This window comes from Leptonychotes weddellii, chromosome 7 (assembly GCF_054177405.1).
Source record: "Leptonychotes weddellii isolate Sample4059 chromosome 7, ASM5417740v2, whole genome shotgun sequence".
Lineage (NCBI taxonomy): Eukaryota > Metazoa > Chordata > Mammalia > Carnivora > Phocidae > Leptonychotes > Leptonychotes weddellii.
Window position 1 is genome coordinate 57,185,910 of NC_138375.1, and position 17,299 is coordinate 57,203,208.

General features: G+C 48.6%; 1 long non-coding RNA gene across 7 annotated transcripts in view; it reads left to right on the forward strand.

Annotated features, from left to right (window-relative positions):
• Nucleotides 1-14,733: 14,733 nt before the first annotated feature.
• Nucleotides 14,734-17,299, forward strand: part of LOC145722612 (uncharacterized) — a 33,816-nt gene continuing 31,250 nt past the window's right edge. For all 7 annotated transcript variants that reach the window (XR_014146988.1, XR_014146993.1, XR_014146992.1 and 4 more), the window contains exon 1: nucleotides 14,734-16,995. This is a non-coding gene — a long non-coding RNA (uncharacterized LOC145722612). The remainder of the gene's footprint in view (nucleotides 16,996-17,299) is intronic.

Sequence of the window (17,299 nt, forward strand, 5' to 3'; positions counted from 1 at the left end):
AGTCCTGATTCTTCTGTATGTGTAATGAGTAAGATACCTTTAGTGGAGGATCCCAATACCTGGACTTGCCTGGAAACCTCCCTACTAGATCACCCCACTTATTAGGTACATTCCCTACTTTCTATGTTGCTGTAGCATTGCTAAATTTCTGCCTCTCCACAACAGAAGTCCCCTCTCTTCAGTTTTCAATATATTTTCCTTTAAATCCTCACTACAAACCCCCTTCTGGCAATCTGGTGCCATTTAGACTTTCCTGGACACTTCTTTCAGAGGCCTCCCAGCTTCTGCAGGATTAGGTTTAAGTTCCAGTGGCACCTCAGGCCTGATACCAAACTTTATCCTGGTTATCTACTGCTGTGTAACAGACTACCCCAAAACCTACCAACTTAAAACAACAGCAAACATTGATTAGCTTTCACAGCTTCTGTGAGTCAGCTTAGCTGGGTGATCTGGCTCTGGTGCTCTCATGAGGTTGCAGTCAAAATGTCAGCTGGAGTGGCCGTCATCTGAAGGCTGGATCGGGGCTGGAGGACCCACTTCCAAGGTGGCTCACTCAGATGATTGGCAAGATACTGGCTGTGGTGAAGCCCTCCCTTCCTCTCCATGTGGCTCTCTCCACGGGACTGCTTGAGCAACCTCACAACATGGCAGCTGGCTTCCCCCAGAGCAAGCATCCGAGAGAACAGAAGTCACAGTGTCCTATGACTTAGCCTTGGATGTCATTCACCATCCCTTCTATTGGTCACACTGACCAGCTCTGACTCAGTGTGAGGGGAGAACACACAGGTGCATGGATGCCAGGACGTGGGGCTCATGGAGGGCCATCTTGGAGCTGGTGACCACAAACAGTTAAAGAGAGAAAATATATGTTATATATACATGTTTTTCATTATAAAAGTAACATGTTATTTATAGAAATTTAGGAAAATTCAGATTAGTAAAAAGAAGATGGTAAAAACTATCCCATAACAGCTTCACTCTGAGAAAAACTACTGTCAACATTTGGGAGTATATCTTATTAGTCTGAGCTTTAAAAATTTTTACAACAGTTGGATAATACTGGACAAAATTGTTCATGACCTCTATTTTTTCATTTAAAAGTACAGTCACAAAATATGCTCTGACACATCTTTTTTTAATGGCAGCATTGTATTCCCGGGAGCTTTGAAAACCTGAGGCCTAGGTCCTATCCCCAGAGATTCTGATGTGATTGGTTTGGTAGAAGGGTAGGCTCAGGAGGTTTTTAAAGCCCCCAGATGATTCAGATATGCTGCCAAGGTTGAGGACTGCTACTCTAGGATATCTGGTCCTGCAGAGGTGTGTGTGTGTGTGTGTGTGTGTGTGTGTGTGTGTGTGTCCCAGATGCCTTCAAGTTTGCATATTCCCAAGGTCACAATTCTGGAGTCGTCCTTCCTGAGAACCCCATTCCATGTATTATGGAAGAGCCTGGGGATCTTTCCCAAATGTTCCCTGATCCCATCCCTGACCCCCCAGTCAGCCCTCCCCGCACTCTGTTGCCCCTCCCCACTCCACCTCACCCCCCACCACAAGGGCTTATGCCTTATTGGTCATTTCCTGCCTCTGATTTCCTGAGCACTCAGTCCCATTCCTGTCTGTCCCCTAGGACTGTTTCCTTCTTTCTTTCTGTCCATGTCAACTTAGTGCTGGTTTTCACTGACCACCAGCACACAGCTGTCAAGTTTAGCAGATGTTTCCTGGAGGTCTATAGTTAATGAAGGGTATTGTTTCCAGAGTTAAATTACTCTGCCCTAAAGTCCTTGGGTTGACTCCTGCAAAGCCTTCTTCCTCCAGTGGTCAGCATGCTGCTGCTGGCCAGATTCCAAACTGCTGCTCCTTTCATAATCAGAACAATTCAACTCTCTTTTTCTATGCATCTCCCCTACGCCCAGGTAGTTCCAAAAGAGATGCATTCTCTCTGTGAAGAATTGAGTGACTCTGTACTTCTCCTAGGTGAGCTGGCTCCAACTGCAGCCAGTGTTTAAAAAAAAACAAAAACAGCATCTCCTTCTTTCTTCTATTTGTGCAAATCTTCAGGGATTCTAACAAGTTATCTTAATAGAGGACACTGCTGACTTCAGTGCAAGTATTCTGGCCAGAGATCCAGGGTCCTTAGATGAAACCCAATAGTTGGAGGGGTTAGGGGTTCCTTGGTTCTGGAGAAAGGCAGCTGGTGTCTCAGCAGATGTTCCTAAAGATTTGGGCTTGGGCCACATCTGTTCTGCGGGGAGAGCAGGAGAAAGGGAGGAAGGGAATAGGAGAAGAGAGCAAAGGAAGCTAAAGATTAAAATAGAATGATATGGTTGCCCCTAAAGTTAAAGTCTCTGGTCTCAGGAAAGGGCAGAGAGAAAAACATGGGGAGTCATGGTGACTCCAAGGCCCTGTGGTCCACCCTCCCTCAGATCCTGGTATCTGTAGCCAGCCTTGGCTGTATAGGATGGACACCTTCCAGCCAAGCTGCCTGGGAAGCCAGCTGCCTCTTCCTTTCCTTGCCTTATATTTTCCCAAGAGGGGAGAAGGCTTTGCTTGAAAAGTTCAATGTGGAACTTCACTGTGTATACCCATCAGATGAGTGAAAATTAGGAGGTCGTCTAATGCCAACTGTTGGCCATAGTGTAGGTGCAGAGGGGAGCCCTGCTTCTCTGCAAGGGATGAGGGCAGGTGCTGTCACTCTGCCACTCTGCAGAGCAGCCTGGCCCACCAGTGCTGGTTCAGGTTAACTGTGTGAATCCCCTGCTGCTGACCGGGCCAGCTGCCACGCCTTGGTATATGGGCCAGAGACACTCTGTCCTAGGGGCATATGCAGAAGATGCTCATGCAGCAAAGGAGGCGATATGCACACAAATTGACATAATCTACAGAACAGACTACATTGAAATTCAAGGATACACATGAAACACAGAGGAAGGCTGCCTACGAGGAAAGGGTTTGCGAGTGGGAACTGGAGGTTGTAATGGGTTAAAGGTGGTTCCGAATGCTTGGGGATTGCTTCCATCCAGAGCTGGGCTGATGCTTCTGGGTGGGCCTCTGACTGGCCAGTAGAGTACAGAAGAAGCGCTGTGCTGTCGTTTCTGGGCCTGGGTCTTAAGGGATTGGTAGTTTCCACCCCCTTTCTCTTGGAAGTTGGTCTCTGGGAGCTCTGAGCTGCCTTGCAATAAATCAACTATGCTGATCGCCCCAAACTAGAGAGGCCATGTTTTAGGCATTCTGGTTTGTGATCCTAACTAAGCCCAGCCATCCAGCCAGTCCCGGCCCTCCAAGGTCACCAGATGTATAACTAAAGCCATCTTGGATGCTCTAGACCAGCCCACTTAAGCTGATTACTACTGACCTTAGTGGATGCCACGTGGGGCAGAAGAATCAACCACATGTGTCCTGCTAAATTCCTGATTCACAAAATGTGATATGATAATAACATCACTAAGTTTGGGGGCATTTTGTTGTCCAGCAATAAATACCAGGAAAAAGATTAAAGGGATTAAATCACGAAAGCCCTCGCACTGAGCAATGATGAGGTTTGGTGGCATAGAAGTATACAAAGTCCTATGAACTGAGCCCTTCTGCCACTCTTCCGAGCAAGGAATAAAATTCCTGGATCTATTCATGCAACACCAGTGCTGTGGGTGGGGAGGGGGAGGCCAGCGGATCCATGGAGAGACTACCGCACAGATTCCGTGCAGGTGACAAGGAGGGAATTTACTTTCTCATTCATTAGTTCCATAGCCTAGAAGTGGCACATACCTGGTCAGCTTGGCCACCATTAAAAATGTTATGGAAATATTAATATGTGTTCAGAGTTAAAATCATCTGAGATTAGAAATACGTTGAAATGTAATTCTTAAGGCAAGAGATAGCACACCAGCTCACCTGAATTAGAACTAACCGATATTCAATAAATACTCATTGTGTATCAGGCACAGTATCAGCATGGGGGCTAGAAATGAAGTAAGACACAGGTCTGCCCTGGGGGAACACAAAGAACAACATTAAACAATGAACTTGCACTCACCACCTGTCACAGACTGCTTCCTGAACTTGGAGTTCCTAGAGTTTCCTTAATGACATGATAATCTGCTGCTATTATAATATTTTTAAAACTTTTAGTGGGTTTTTCTAGGATGAAACCTATTTATATATTGCCCTTCTTCCAAAGCATCATTTTGAAGGATGATGGTTGCTACCAATATTTGATAGTTAAATTGCTAGATCATCAGGAATCTTCTTTTTTTTCCCTCCTAAAATATCTATGCAGGAAGATTCATTGTCAAAATTCATGGCTTCTGAGTGAACTGGAAAAAAAAAGACTGTATTAATAGACTGTATTAATAAGAGTATGGGTTTTATTTCTAAATGTGTTAATTTAGATCCCATCTTATTGCAAAATGATTTGGGATAGCTTACATAAATATGCACCACATGAACTATTACAACTCAATAATGAAATGACAAGCCAATTAAAAAATGGGCAAAGCATTTTGAATAGACAGCTCTCCAGAGAAGAGGTACATGTGGCCAATAAGCACATGAAAAGGTGCTCAATGTCATTAGTCATCAGGAAAATGCAAATCAAAGCCCCAGTGACTTCATACCCACAAGGATACATTATTACTTCACAAACCAGAGTGCCTAAAACATAGCCTCTCCAGTTTGGGGCGATCAGCGTAGATGATTTATTGCAAGGCAGCTCAGAGCTCCCAGAGACCAACTTCCATGAGAAAGGGGGTGGAAACTACCAATCGCTTAAGGCCCAGGCCCAGAAACTGACAGCACAGCGCTTCGGCTGTGGGCAGTTAGGCAAGATACTTGTGTATCTATCTTTGGATCAATGACTGGCTTGATAGACTAAACTTGTATTTCTAAAGGGGGAAGCCAAACAGATGAACATAGAAGTCTATAAATAGACTGTAAGACCAGCTAAGATGCTGAGGCTGGTAAGAAGGTGATGGAGGAAGGCAAACAAGGAAAACAAAAGGTAAAACTAAAACCATTCATTTTTTAGAATACACTTTAAATTGTCAGTTTTAGATCAACAGAAACATCGTAAGGGCAATACAGAAGAGTTTTCACGTATTGCACACCCCGTTAACTCTATTATGAACATCTTCTATTAGCATGGTACATTCATCACAATTAATGAACAAATATTGATACGTTATTACTAACTAATATTAACTCAGATTTCTTTAGTTTTTACCTAATGCCTGTTGTCTGTTCCGGGATCCCATCCAGGACTCCGCATGCAGAGCAATTAGTGACCGTGTCTTTTTAGGCTCCTCTTGGCTGTGACAGTTTCTCAGACTTCCCTTTTCCACCAGGTTTTTGATGACCGTGACAGTTTAAGGAGTACTGGTCAGGGATTTTGTAGAATGTCCCCGCACTGGAATTTGTTATTTTTCTCATGAGTAAAATGAGGTTGTAGCTTTTGGGAGGAAGACCACAGAAGTCCAGTGCCACACACATCACATCATGTCAGGGGAACATAGCGTCAACATGACTTCTCTCTGTTGTTGTTGACCTTGATCGCCTCGCCGAGGTAGGCTTTGTTAGGTTTCTCCTCTGTCAGGCTACCCTTTGCCTCTGTTTCTATACCTGCTCTTTGGAGGAAGTCATCATGTGCAGCCCACACTTAAAAGAGCCAGGAGTTACGGTCCCCCTCCTGGAGGGTTGAGTAGCTACATCAGTTATTTGGAATTCTCAACAGGAGACTGGTCATTCATTTAGAATCTGTTATCAACCAAAAGGGGAGGTGGCGCAGGGAACACACATCTCTAGGTTTGAAATTGGTCTTATATCCTTTAGGGAAGAAGGGGGAGCTGGTGCCACTCAGGGAGAAGGGAGAGAGGAAGGAGAGTTGCTCACAAACCTAGTGAAAGGGGGGTGCTATGTTCCTGACTCAGGTGCCCCAGGCTGTCCCCACCGCACCACTCCTGCTGATGACATGCCCGAGAATCTTGACGTAATACATTCATGAGTTTCCCAAGCAATAATGGAAAGGTTTTCTTTCTTTTGCTCTGAACAGATTGTTTAAAACAGAAAAAAAAAAAAGTCAATTCTAAAACCGCAACAAAATAATCTGTCACAAGAGTGTTTCTCCTCCTTCCTCCCCTCTTTGAGTAACTGGCTAGCACTGAGCTACACGCCTAGACCTCCTGAGATGACGTGCTATCCAGCGAAGGCCCCAGAATCACCTGATCAGGGCATATTGGGCCCTTGGGACTTGTGAGTGGGTGAGTCCCAGGTCTGGGAGAGTGCCACCGAGATTTTTTACACTCTGTGATGAAAGGAAAGACTCTTCTGGATTAGATTGTTTAAAGAAAGGCAAAAGTAATTTGGAAAAAACCAGATCTGGCTACTAAATACAAAGGTTATTTTTACTGTAGAGGGCCAGCCATCTAATAAAATGCCACCATTGCCAAAGTGTGTCTCTCCCCCATCCCCAGGAAACTTTACGGGCACCTAAGTGTCTGTCCTTTTGATTATGCTGTGAATGTCTCAGGAAGTTCCGTGAGAGCCTGGCCAAGGTCATGGAGTCCCTGCCAGTGGATTTGGTGCCACCTAAGGGCTGAGGTTTATTTCCAGGAGAGATTGAGGTTTCCGTGTGTGACAGTCACATAATGCTTCCTTAGTGCTCTCCTCTTCAGGCCATGAGCTGCGCCCACACGTTGGCTCAGGGGCTGCTGGAGACATTGTCTGAAGTCTTGGTGGTTCTGTTCTGGAGCTGCCTGCAGACTCAGAGGTGTGGGATGCAGTTTCGTCCTAAGTTCAGGTGTCTTGTGCACAAATCCCTTGCAACCGGACAGAAAATATCCTCTGATGGCTGTTTGTAGACAGGTTTAGGGCTAAACATGGTGTCTGCATTCCTGAATCCTGGCTTGGAAGCCATTGCCTTCCTAGCAGGTATTTGAAATCAGCTTTCAGACTTTCCCCAATGCTTGCTGCACGCTTCACCTCCTCTTACAGAGAGACCAGCAGAGCGATGGCAAGACCAGGTCGGACTCCTACGGCTATCATTACTTACTATTTGACCTTGGACAATTCACTAGCACCTCTCTGCCCCTCCGTTTCTATAATTGCGAGAAGGGATGACAGGACACGATGTCTGCACAATGTCTGAGAAACAGTGGATTGCACAAAATAAAGCGAGTGAATGGTAAAGAATACATTTCCTCTTCTGACACAGAGCCCCAGCTCTTGATTCTTAAAAAACTCAATGATTTCACATTTCTACTACATAAAAGAAAGAAAGAAAAAGAAAGAAGAAAGAAGAAAGAAAGAAAGGAAGGAAGGAAGGAAAAAAGAAAGACCTTAATTTTTACAGCAGCTTTAGGTCCACAACCAAATTGAGAGGTAGGTACAGAGATTTCCCACATATCCTCTGACCCCACACACGCACAGCCTCCCCACTATCAATGTCACTCACTGGAGTGGGATAGTTGTGACCAAGGACAGAACTAGACATCATAGTCATCCACAGTCTGTGGTTTACCTCAAGGTTCACCCTTGGTGTTGTGCATTCTATGGGCTTGGACAAAAGTATGACATATATCCACCACTGTCGTATCATACAGAGTCTTTTCCCTGCCCTGAAAAGTGCTCCGCCTGTTCATCTCCCCACCCCATTCCTGGCAACCACTGATCTTTTTACTGTCTCCATAGTTTTGCCTTTTCCAGAATGTCATATAGTCAGAATCCTATGGTTTGTAGCCTTTCCAGACTGGCTTCTTTCATGTGGTAATCTGCATTTAAGTTCCTTTGTGTCTTTTCATGGCTTGATAGCTCACTTCTTTTTAGCCCTGAGGGATATTCCAGTGTCTAGATGCACCACAGTTTATTTATCCATGCACCCACTGAAGGACATCTTGGTTGCTTCCAAGTTTTGGCAATTATGAATAAAGCTGCTATAAACATCTGCGCGTAGGTTTTTGTGTGGACATAAGTTTTCAAGTCCTTTGGGTGAATACCTAAAGAGTGCTGTTGCTGGATTGTATGGTCAGATTATGTTTGGTTTTGTAAGAAGCCGCCAAACCGTCTTCCAAAGTGGCGGTATCATTTTGCATTCCCGCCAGCAGTGAATGAGAGTTCCTGTCGCTACACAGCCTCGCCAGCATTTGGTGTCAGTGTTTTAGATTTCGGTCATTCTAATAGGTGTGTGGTGGTATCTCGTTGTTGTAAACGATTACTTTTTTTAAAAGCATACATTTCAACAGATTATTGATAGGGTCTTTAAATATCCCAATCTTCCCGCAAATCTGAACACAGTAGTTTATCACAGACCCTAAACAATGGCTCTTCCTTGAGTTTTCTCTTTTAAAAAACATTTTATGAGAGAACCACTAAAGTGTCCCGTGTTCTGTGGGTATGTAGGGGTGACTTTGCCCTTGTGTGCTGGGACTATACTAAAAGAGTAGCTGGTCTGAAGGGCTAAAAAGCACTTTAATAAGAAGTTGCTTAACAGCTAAGCAGATACATTCATATCCTGTGGAACTGATATGACCTATACCAAGAGCTTAAGGTACGAATCTGGTCATATTTCTTTTTTTCTAATTAATCACTTGAATACCCCCAAACTCTGTTGTTACAAAGTTTAATATCTTGCTTTTGATTTTTCCAAAAACCCCAGGGCCTTAGTCCTGCTTTTGAAATAGCAGATGCAGGGGGACCTGGAGAGGCAAAATCCTCTATTGCTCTTGACCATCTGCACCACAAGGTGGCGCTGTTGAACAGCAGTCCTGCACAGCCCTGCTGAGGGGAGGCCCTTCCTCTTCTGTATCTGCCGTCCCTGCAGTGATGTTCTGCTCTCAGGCTCCAGAGTCCACTCCCTTGGTTCCTGTGCAGACATTATTGCCCCATATGAGACCCTGAGCAGCATGCACCTGCTTCTGGGTTTTGAGCCTGAATCGTCCACTACCCTAGACTCCCATGTTTTTCCTGGTAAGCATGATGGACTGAATGTTTTGTCCCTGTTCCCTACCACCACCCCCCTCCACCCCCAATTCATATGTCGAAGCCCTAAACTCCAATATGACTGTATTTGCAGATAGGGCCTTTGTGGAAGGGACTAAGGTTGATAGGGTCCTGATCTGATAGGATTAGGGCCCTTCTAGGAGGAGACACCAGAGAGCCTGATGTCTGTCTTTCTCAATGAGGCACTGAGGAAAATGTGAGGGGGCAGGGAGAAGTCAGCAGTGTGCAAGCTGGGAAGAGGGCCCTCCCCGACACCCTGATCTTGGACTTCCAGCCTCTGCGACTGTGAGAAAGTAAATCTCTGTTGTTGAAGCCCCCGGTCTGTGGTAGCTTGTGATGGCACCTGGAGTGGGCTGACACGTTGAGCTGCTCACTGTGTGTTTCGGGAATGGCCGCTGTGGCGCTCCCCGTGTCCATTCCTGTCAGCATCCTTTGATCAGGGGCACCCCTGTCTTACCTGCCAGAGCCACTTGGGCGGGGGATTCTGGCACACTGAGTACCCAGGCCACGGTCTACCAGTGGAGGGAAGGGAGGAGCATGGGATCCAGGTGGGCATGTCCTTGGCCCTTGCCCTGGGGGAGAGGCATGGTCAGAGGAGGAGCAGAGCAGGGGCCTCTAGAATGTATGGCCCAGGCTAGGGGTCCTTCCTCCGTAGCATCATGCCAGGCTTCCTAGGCTGGATCCTGGGCCCGCCACCCACTAACTGTGAGCCTGGGGGCAGGTTCTTTATTCTCTTTGTGCCTCACTTTCCTCACCTGGAAAATGGGGAGGTAATAATAGAACTAACCTCCCAAAATTGTCATGAGGATTAAATGCATCAGTGGTGTGAAGTGCGTAGACTAATGCCTGGCATATGGTAGCTGTTACTTAAAAATAAAACAAAAAACCAACCCCTCTGAGAGCTCTCAAAATCATCCACTCACACATGAGCAGCAGTGGTCAACTGCAGACTTTACTCGAGATTTAGTACGTGGGCCAGAGGCCTGGGCTTACATCGTGCTCTCCACAATAAAAACCCTAAAGATCTCCTTCTCTCATGTTCTGTTTGGTCATCTTGCCGCCAGGCTGTCTCTCTCTGGCCCTTCGTCCCGGTGGTCCTCAGCCTTCCCATGTCTCTCATCCAGTCCTGACTCCCCTTCCCCGTAGGAGAAGACACCTTCCTTTCCTGGTCTCCTTGTCCCTGTGCTATTCAGTCATATCCTTGTTCATTTGTACATGAGCTAAGGGTCTCACCCTCTATCCCAGTCATTCTGTCAAAATATTTCTTTCAAAGAAATAAAATGTCCTCCCTGGTGGATCCTGGCAGAGGAAGTTTTCTCTAGCCTTCCATGTGCAGAACTAAAAGCAGGGCCAAGATGTGCTTGGGGAGTCCTGCCTACCTTATTTCATTTCTGCGTCTGTAGCCCTCGTTGAAAAGTGAGTTCCCCGAAGACAGGGGTGACACCTTATTCGTGACACGAGGGTCTGGCTCCAGGGGCACGGATGACGTGTGGATAGGCTGAAGGAGCGCTGCCTTTGGCTTTTGCCGCATCCCTCAGCAAGGCCTTCTGGGCCCTTCCTCTGCTCTCATGAGGGGATAGTTCTCCACACCCTGACGTGCTCTGAGCTCCAGGCTCCCTCCTGGGAACGGTGCTTTTCTAGCACACACTAGTCATTTCCACTTTTATCTTCACCCTTGGGCTTCCGAGAAGCTTGCTCTGAGCTTTTCCCTAGCAACACAGAACATTCGCAGCTTTGGTGTTTAAAATTACCCCCTTCAGGTCGTTTTGCCTTAAACAGAAAGAAAGCAAGGAGACTCAGGTGCCAAGACTAATTGGAGACCCCCTCCCCCGCTAGTGTTATGGACTGAGGCCTGACGTCAATCTCTTATATAAAACCAATTATAAATTAAGAGTTTATGTATATGTATCCACCCACAAGCAACCAAGAGGTAATGCTTATATCAGTTTGGTCAGATACTAGCTTAGTAAATGCATACTTTTAAAGGTAAACACAACTGTGACTTGTTCTAAAAATAAATCGAGACAGCTATAGAGTTGTAAATTCATATATATGTATTTTTTAACAAACACTTATTTGTGGGGGAGCATGGGTGACTCAGTTGGTTGAGTGTCTGACTCTTGATTTCAGCTCAGGTCATGATCCTCAGGGTCATGAGATCCAGCCCTGTGCTGGGCTCTGTGCTCAGTGGGCAGTCTGCTTGAGATTCGCTCTCTCCTTGACTTCTGCCCTTCCCCCCACCCTCCATCCCAGTCATTCTGTCAAAATATTTCTTTCAAAGAAATAAAATGTCCTCCCTGGTGGATCCTGGCGGAGGGTGGGTGGGACAGAAGTCAGGGACACGGCCTGGATGCCCTCTGGCTTTCTGCGCCTCACTTGCCGCTCTGCCTGGCCCTTAAGGGTCTTTCGTGGCCCGCCCTGCCCTTGGCTTTTGTGGTTATCTGCGTCCAACCGGGCTGCCACCCTCCAGCTGACCTCTTGCAAGGCCCGTGGCCTTCGGGGCCACCAGGGAGTGGGTGTTGGCTTACACGGCCTCTGTCTGTTTATAGCAGGGGCACTGATGAGACGGGCGCTGTGGTTGGGCCGGGGTGGCTGCCCCACAAAGACAGTTTTCAGGCCACACTCGGCTGGAAATTTGGGGACAAAACCTGGGTGAGATAGAAGGCAAGGTCAGGCCCGGATCAGATTCAGGCCGAGAGGGAAACTAGCAGGCAGCGACCATGTTGTAGGTCCTTACTACGTGCTAGACTGTACTGAGGGCTTCACACGCCTTATCCCAGCTCTTCATGCCGCAGAGAGGCTGAGAAACTCGCCTCCAGCTGCTTAGCTACTTTTTGGAGGGCTGGGATTTGAGCCCTGATCTCTCTGCAGGTCTGTGCTATCTTCCCCTTGGTTACTCTGCCTCCCCAGGTAAAATGAATACCCGCAGTTTCCCTTTAAAGATTATCTATAGTCCTCAAAGCAGCGTTCTAGATAAGGAGCCTAAGGTTCAGAGGGTACCAGTGACTGGTCGTGGTCACACAGGTAGGAAGCAACAGAGCTGGGGCACATTACCCAAGGAGCCTGGCTATCCGCCCGGGAAGATCTCTTCTGACAGACACTTTTCCTCTAGGGAAACGCACCGTGGGCCCCTGCTGGCCTGTCTCACAGGTTGTCTCCGTGGCTCCCTGTTCAGGCATGCTGCACGGGGTGTGTCTGAGGGGGACGGAAGTCCGGCCTCCATCTCTGCCCTGGGCTCAGCCATCTCTCTGGCTCAACGACAAGTGATGCGCCGGCTGAGCGATGGCTGAGAGCTGTGTGCTGGACATGGCCTCGTTCCTCCCCCCGGCAGCTTGTGGAGGAGGACTGCCATCTCCCCCATTTTACTGAGGAGGGTTAAGGGGACGTGCCCAAGCTCACTCAGCTATGGAGGGGTCAGGTGGGTTTCCCTCCAGAGCTCGGACGGTGGCTGCTCCCTCTTGCTTCCTGCAGACCTCAGAGTCCGAGGGCCTCTCCGTGCCCTCCCGTGTGCCCATCATACCCTCTCCGGCAGGTAAGCCTGCTTCCGACCCCCTTGCCCCTCAGATCTGCCTCCTCTCTTGCACGGCCCTGCCCGGTCCGTGCCCCACCTTTTCCATCTCTCTCTCTCTCCTGTCCCCAGGTCTTTTGGAGCCTGCTTGCAAGATCAAGTCCATGCCTTGAGCTGGGCTTCTGGAATCTCCTGCAGGAGACAAGCCCTTGTTCTGGCTCTGCTGCCCGAAGGCCAGTGGGGCAACTTGGGTCAGGTGGCTTCATAGCCCAGGACCTCAGTTTCTCCATCTGGAAAAAGGGGGGATGATGGCTGCTCTACATTCTGGGATGTTTCATGGTTGAATGAATCATCCACCACTTCTGCTGCTCCGGCAGCCATTTCTAGGGCAATAGCGATATTTAATGAGCACTTACTATGTGCCCCGTATGGCCGGTGCCCTCAGGCACCATCTCATTCCCTAAATGACGGAAAGAGGCAGGCTGAGTGGCGTGGGTATTTCCAAGCTTCCTGTTCTCGCTGTTTCCTCTCCCTCTTCCCCTTCCTCTCCTATCGCTCTTCTGTTCCCACAGAGCCTGGCCATGAGAGGACTGCCACCCCTCAGAGCCCACGGAACAAGAAAAGCTGCCAGATAACAGAGGTAGAAGTTGAGGTGACCCTGTTCCTTGAGGATGTGGTTCTATCACTCCTCACGAATGGACGGGCCCCATGTCCACGGCCAGTGCCACATCAGGGCACTTGAAAACCATCCCCAAGGTAGCTGCTGGGAACTGCACACCTCCTGTTTCTTTCTTTCTTTTTTTCTTTCTTTTCTTTTGAGAGAGAGAGAGAGAGTGTGTGTGTGCACAGGGCAGGGGCAGAGGGAGAGAGAGTGACAGAATCTCAAGCAGACTCCTCGCTGAGCGCAGACTCGGGGCTTGATCCCACAACCCTGAGATCATGACTTGAGCCAAAATCAAAACTTGGACACCAAACCCACTGAGATACCCAGGCGCCCCACACACCTCCTGTTTCTGATTCTTGCAGCAACCCCTGACAGATTTGCAGAAGGTCTGCTCCTGCCTCCCTGGGCCCCTGCACCTCCCTTCACCCCACCCTGGGGCTGATCCCACAACAGACACCCTCACTCACCAGGGGACCGAGTGCTGTAGGAACTGGTCAAATTCCAGGGCCCCAGTTGGGCCACAGGGCTAGTGTGGCGTCACCAGTTTCCACTCACAGGCCCAGTGCCCTTGGTTATCACCTTTCTCTGTCCGTCCATGAAATTACAGTGGCACAGAGCTGACTCTGCTCCCTCAGAGCTGGCCCGGGCATCTTCTTCCTCTTTCTTTTCTGCTTAGGAGGCCAGCATGGAGAGCAAGGCCTGGAAGAGTCCTCTACATTTCTCATGTTGTTCCTCCCTCCTCGTGGCCACCCGGCATGGGATTTTCTCTGGCCTGACTTGTCCTGGGTTCAGGTCGGCTGCACTCCAGGACTGGGGGCCCGTGTGCCTCTCTTGCTGTCCTTCCCCTCTCTCTTCTGCCTCGGGTGGGAGAGGGAGCACCTTGCAGCTCCCTGGCATGACAAGTTCTGGGAGTTAGCGTTTGGGCATGGAGAAACAGGCAGAGCTGGCCTTCTTAAAGCTGATTTTGGTTCAAGACCATGTCATCCCGGAATTGGCTTGGGCCAACAGCCCCCTCTCCGCCCCGTGTGGTCCAGCTTGTCTCCCTGGAGTTCTGTGTCCAGGCTGTGGCCACAGGATCTGTGGATAGTCAGGGACCATCTTACTGATGTTGACTGTGCAAACACATTCTTTCAGGGGGCGGGAGGCTGGGCCAAGGAAGGACAGAAGTGGTCCTGGGTCTCTAGGTCAGATGGGACTGGTTTTACAGCTGTAAACCACAGGATGTTCTCAGCACAGACTTAATGAGGGGAAGTGGAATGATGTATTACGATACTCCTTTTATGGGGGTTTTATCCAATAACGTTCACTGTGTTTCTATCCACCCCTGCCCACGCGTTTATGGGGAGATGTGTACTGGGGATGGAATTAATAAGATCCCAGCCTATTAATAATTTGTGGACTATAAATAAGTTTTTGTTGGTTTCCACAGCTCGTGCAAATGGCGGCGTGGCCTTTCACCCAGTCTGGTGTGTTTGTGTGAGGGGGTCTTGCTGGGTGTAGGAAGAGTAAGTTCTGGGCAGGCATGAGAAAGACAGGTGGCCTGCTACCAGAGTGACTGACACGGAGCCACAGCAAGAGACACAAAAGGCAGATTGGGGGTGGGGGAGTGGGGGAGTGGCGGGGTGGAGACAATAAGATAACGTGAACAAAGAGAATACGAAGGGCTAGCTTGGCCCCCAAACCTGCTCTCTCTGCTATCCTGCACTGTCTGGGAGGTAACCCCACTGTTTCCTTTTCTAGCCAAGCCCAGAGACGTCCGAGCCACCTGCCCTGCCTGGCAGGGGCTGTCACGTGGTGGTGATTCACTGCGTCAGCCTTTCCATCTCTTCATTGTCACCACCCTGTGGTGACCGTCACCACCCCTGGCCAGTTCCCTCTCTTATGTCTGTTCATAACCACCTGAACTTTAGGTAGGGCTCGGGTCCGAGGTTTGCAAACAGCTACCGAGCCATTAGGTCAGCATCTGTGGAGATGGGAGGAGGGTCAGGAGAGCAGCATGGGGTGTCAGAGCCAGAACGGGTGAGGGGCCATCTGTCCGGGTTCAAGGTGTTGGTGGTGACAGGAGGTGGTTCTGTGTAGAGGTGACCGATCCGCTGTAAATGTATGGAGGATAGCGGGAGAGGCTAGAGAAAGAATGATAATTAAGGGAAGGAAAGAAACTCGAATGCACCCCAGGAAGGCCTGGGAGCGGGGGCACATCCGGAGCTTAGTGTGACTTTTAAATACCAGACAAAGGAATCAAAGCTTCTTGGAGAAATGGCAGATTCCAGGGCAAGAGCAGGAAAAGCAGGAGATAAGCCTAGACCATCTCCTTGTGTCAGGAAGTAAGGAGGTGCTCAAGGACAGAGGGAGGAATGTCACAGGATACAAAAGCCAGTCGGAAAGTCTGCCCACCAGCCAAATCTGGGACAACCTGATGCCGAATGAGGTAATGATAGCCCCAGATTGTATAACACATTGAGTAAAATAGGAATCCATGGGTCCATACAGATAGAAATAAACAAGTGAATCAATAAACAGGAACAAGAAAAAGCTTTTTACAATAGTAGGATGCCAACTAATGAGTGTAGAAGGAACGATGGAATTTCAAAATGCCCACTTGACCATGGTCAAGAATGATACTTGGTTCAACAGAGCTATGTCAATGGGCATGAATGTTGGATGAAGAGCAGGATATGTACAAAATCTCAAAGTCCCTCTCCACAAAATACTAATTTATTACAAATGGACAAAAGAAGGATCTGGCCGACACCACTATAATCAGGTGATCAAAGTTAACATCAGCCACAAAGGGATAGATCTAACTCATGCACCTCATAGAATGCTATGACAAGAATGCATCATTGCTCCTGATGTTCCTGTCAAAGATGCAGGATTAGAATATCATCATGAGAAGTAATCAGACGAACCCAGTTTAAGAGCTGTTCTACAAAAGATCTGGCCTGGAATTTTAAAGAGGGACCGTTCCAGATTAAAGGAGACGAAAGAGATGAGGCCACTGAATGCACCGTGTGATTCTGAACTGAATCCCTTCACTATACTGAACGCAGTCGGGACCCATTGGCAAAACCTAAATGAGGTCTGAGGATGAGGTGGTAGGGCTCAGTGAGGAATAAGCCAGCCGCAGAGCACACATAACGTATGGCTCCGCTTAGCCGGGGGGGCTGGAGTCCTCAAACTCACCGAGACGGCAAGTAGAATGTGGTCACGGGGGCTGCGGAGGGGGATGGCGAGCTGGTGGTAATGGGGACAGAGTTTGAGTATGAGAAGATGTAAAAGTTCTGGAGATGGATGGTGGCGACAGTTGAATAACCATGTGAATGTACTTCATGCTACTGCATTGGTTGCTTAATTAAGACAGCAAATTTTATGTGTATTTTACTACAGTAAAAAAAAAAAATGGGAAAAAATAGCATGGCTTTGGAGATGAACAGAGCAGGGTTGGACTCTCAGCTCTGACTCTTGTCACTGGTTTACCTCGGGTGAGTGCTTGTTTCTTTCATTGTCAGTGGGGACAATGATATCGTCTCCCTGCAGGGACGCCCTTTACTGGCGTGGCTGGAGTGGCCTGCATGTGGCAAGCACTCAGAACAGGCTGCCTCCTCTTACCTGATCGTTGAGCATCGTTGACCCTGTAGCCGCTAGGGGGCTGCCATTTTGCCCATCGCCTCCACCCCCAGCCCACCCCTGTGACCTGCTGGCCACTCAGAGCTCTTAAGCCTGCGATCATTTTCTCTCCGGGAACTTCTCCTGAGGACAGTTGGAGAGGTGGAGCGCGTCCCAGCTAAGGACACATGTAGGAGCTGACACGCTTGTGCCCGTCTGAGCCGTCTCTGGAGGGGTGAGTGTGGACCTGGTACAGTGGGGGTTGCTGTTGGAGGGTATCTGGGAGATGGGAGGGACACTTCTCCCTGTGAAACCTGTTCATGCCCTTGGACTGTCTCCCCACACAGAAGCATTGTCTATGTAAATAAAATAAATACACACACACATAGCTCCGTCATTACCGAAGAGGTGCCGGCGAGGGGCCCTCTTCCCTCCTCTGTGTCCTCAGTGCTCTGCCGTCTGGCAGTAGCCCCTGGCTTTCCAGCTGAAACTGCTGTGGCCCTTGTTGATGAATTCAATGGATTTCTCCCTCTGCCTCC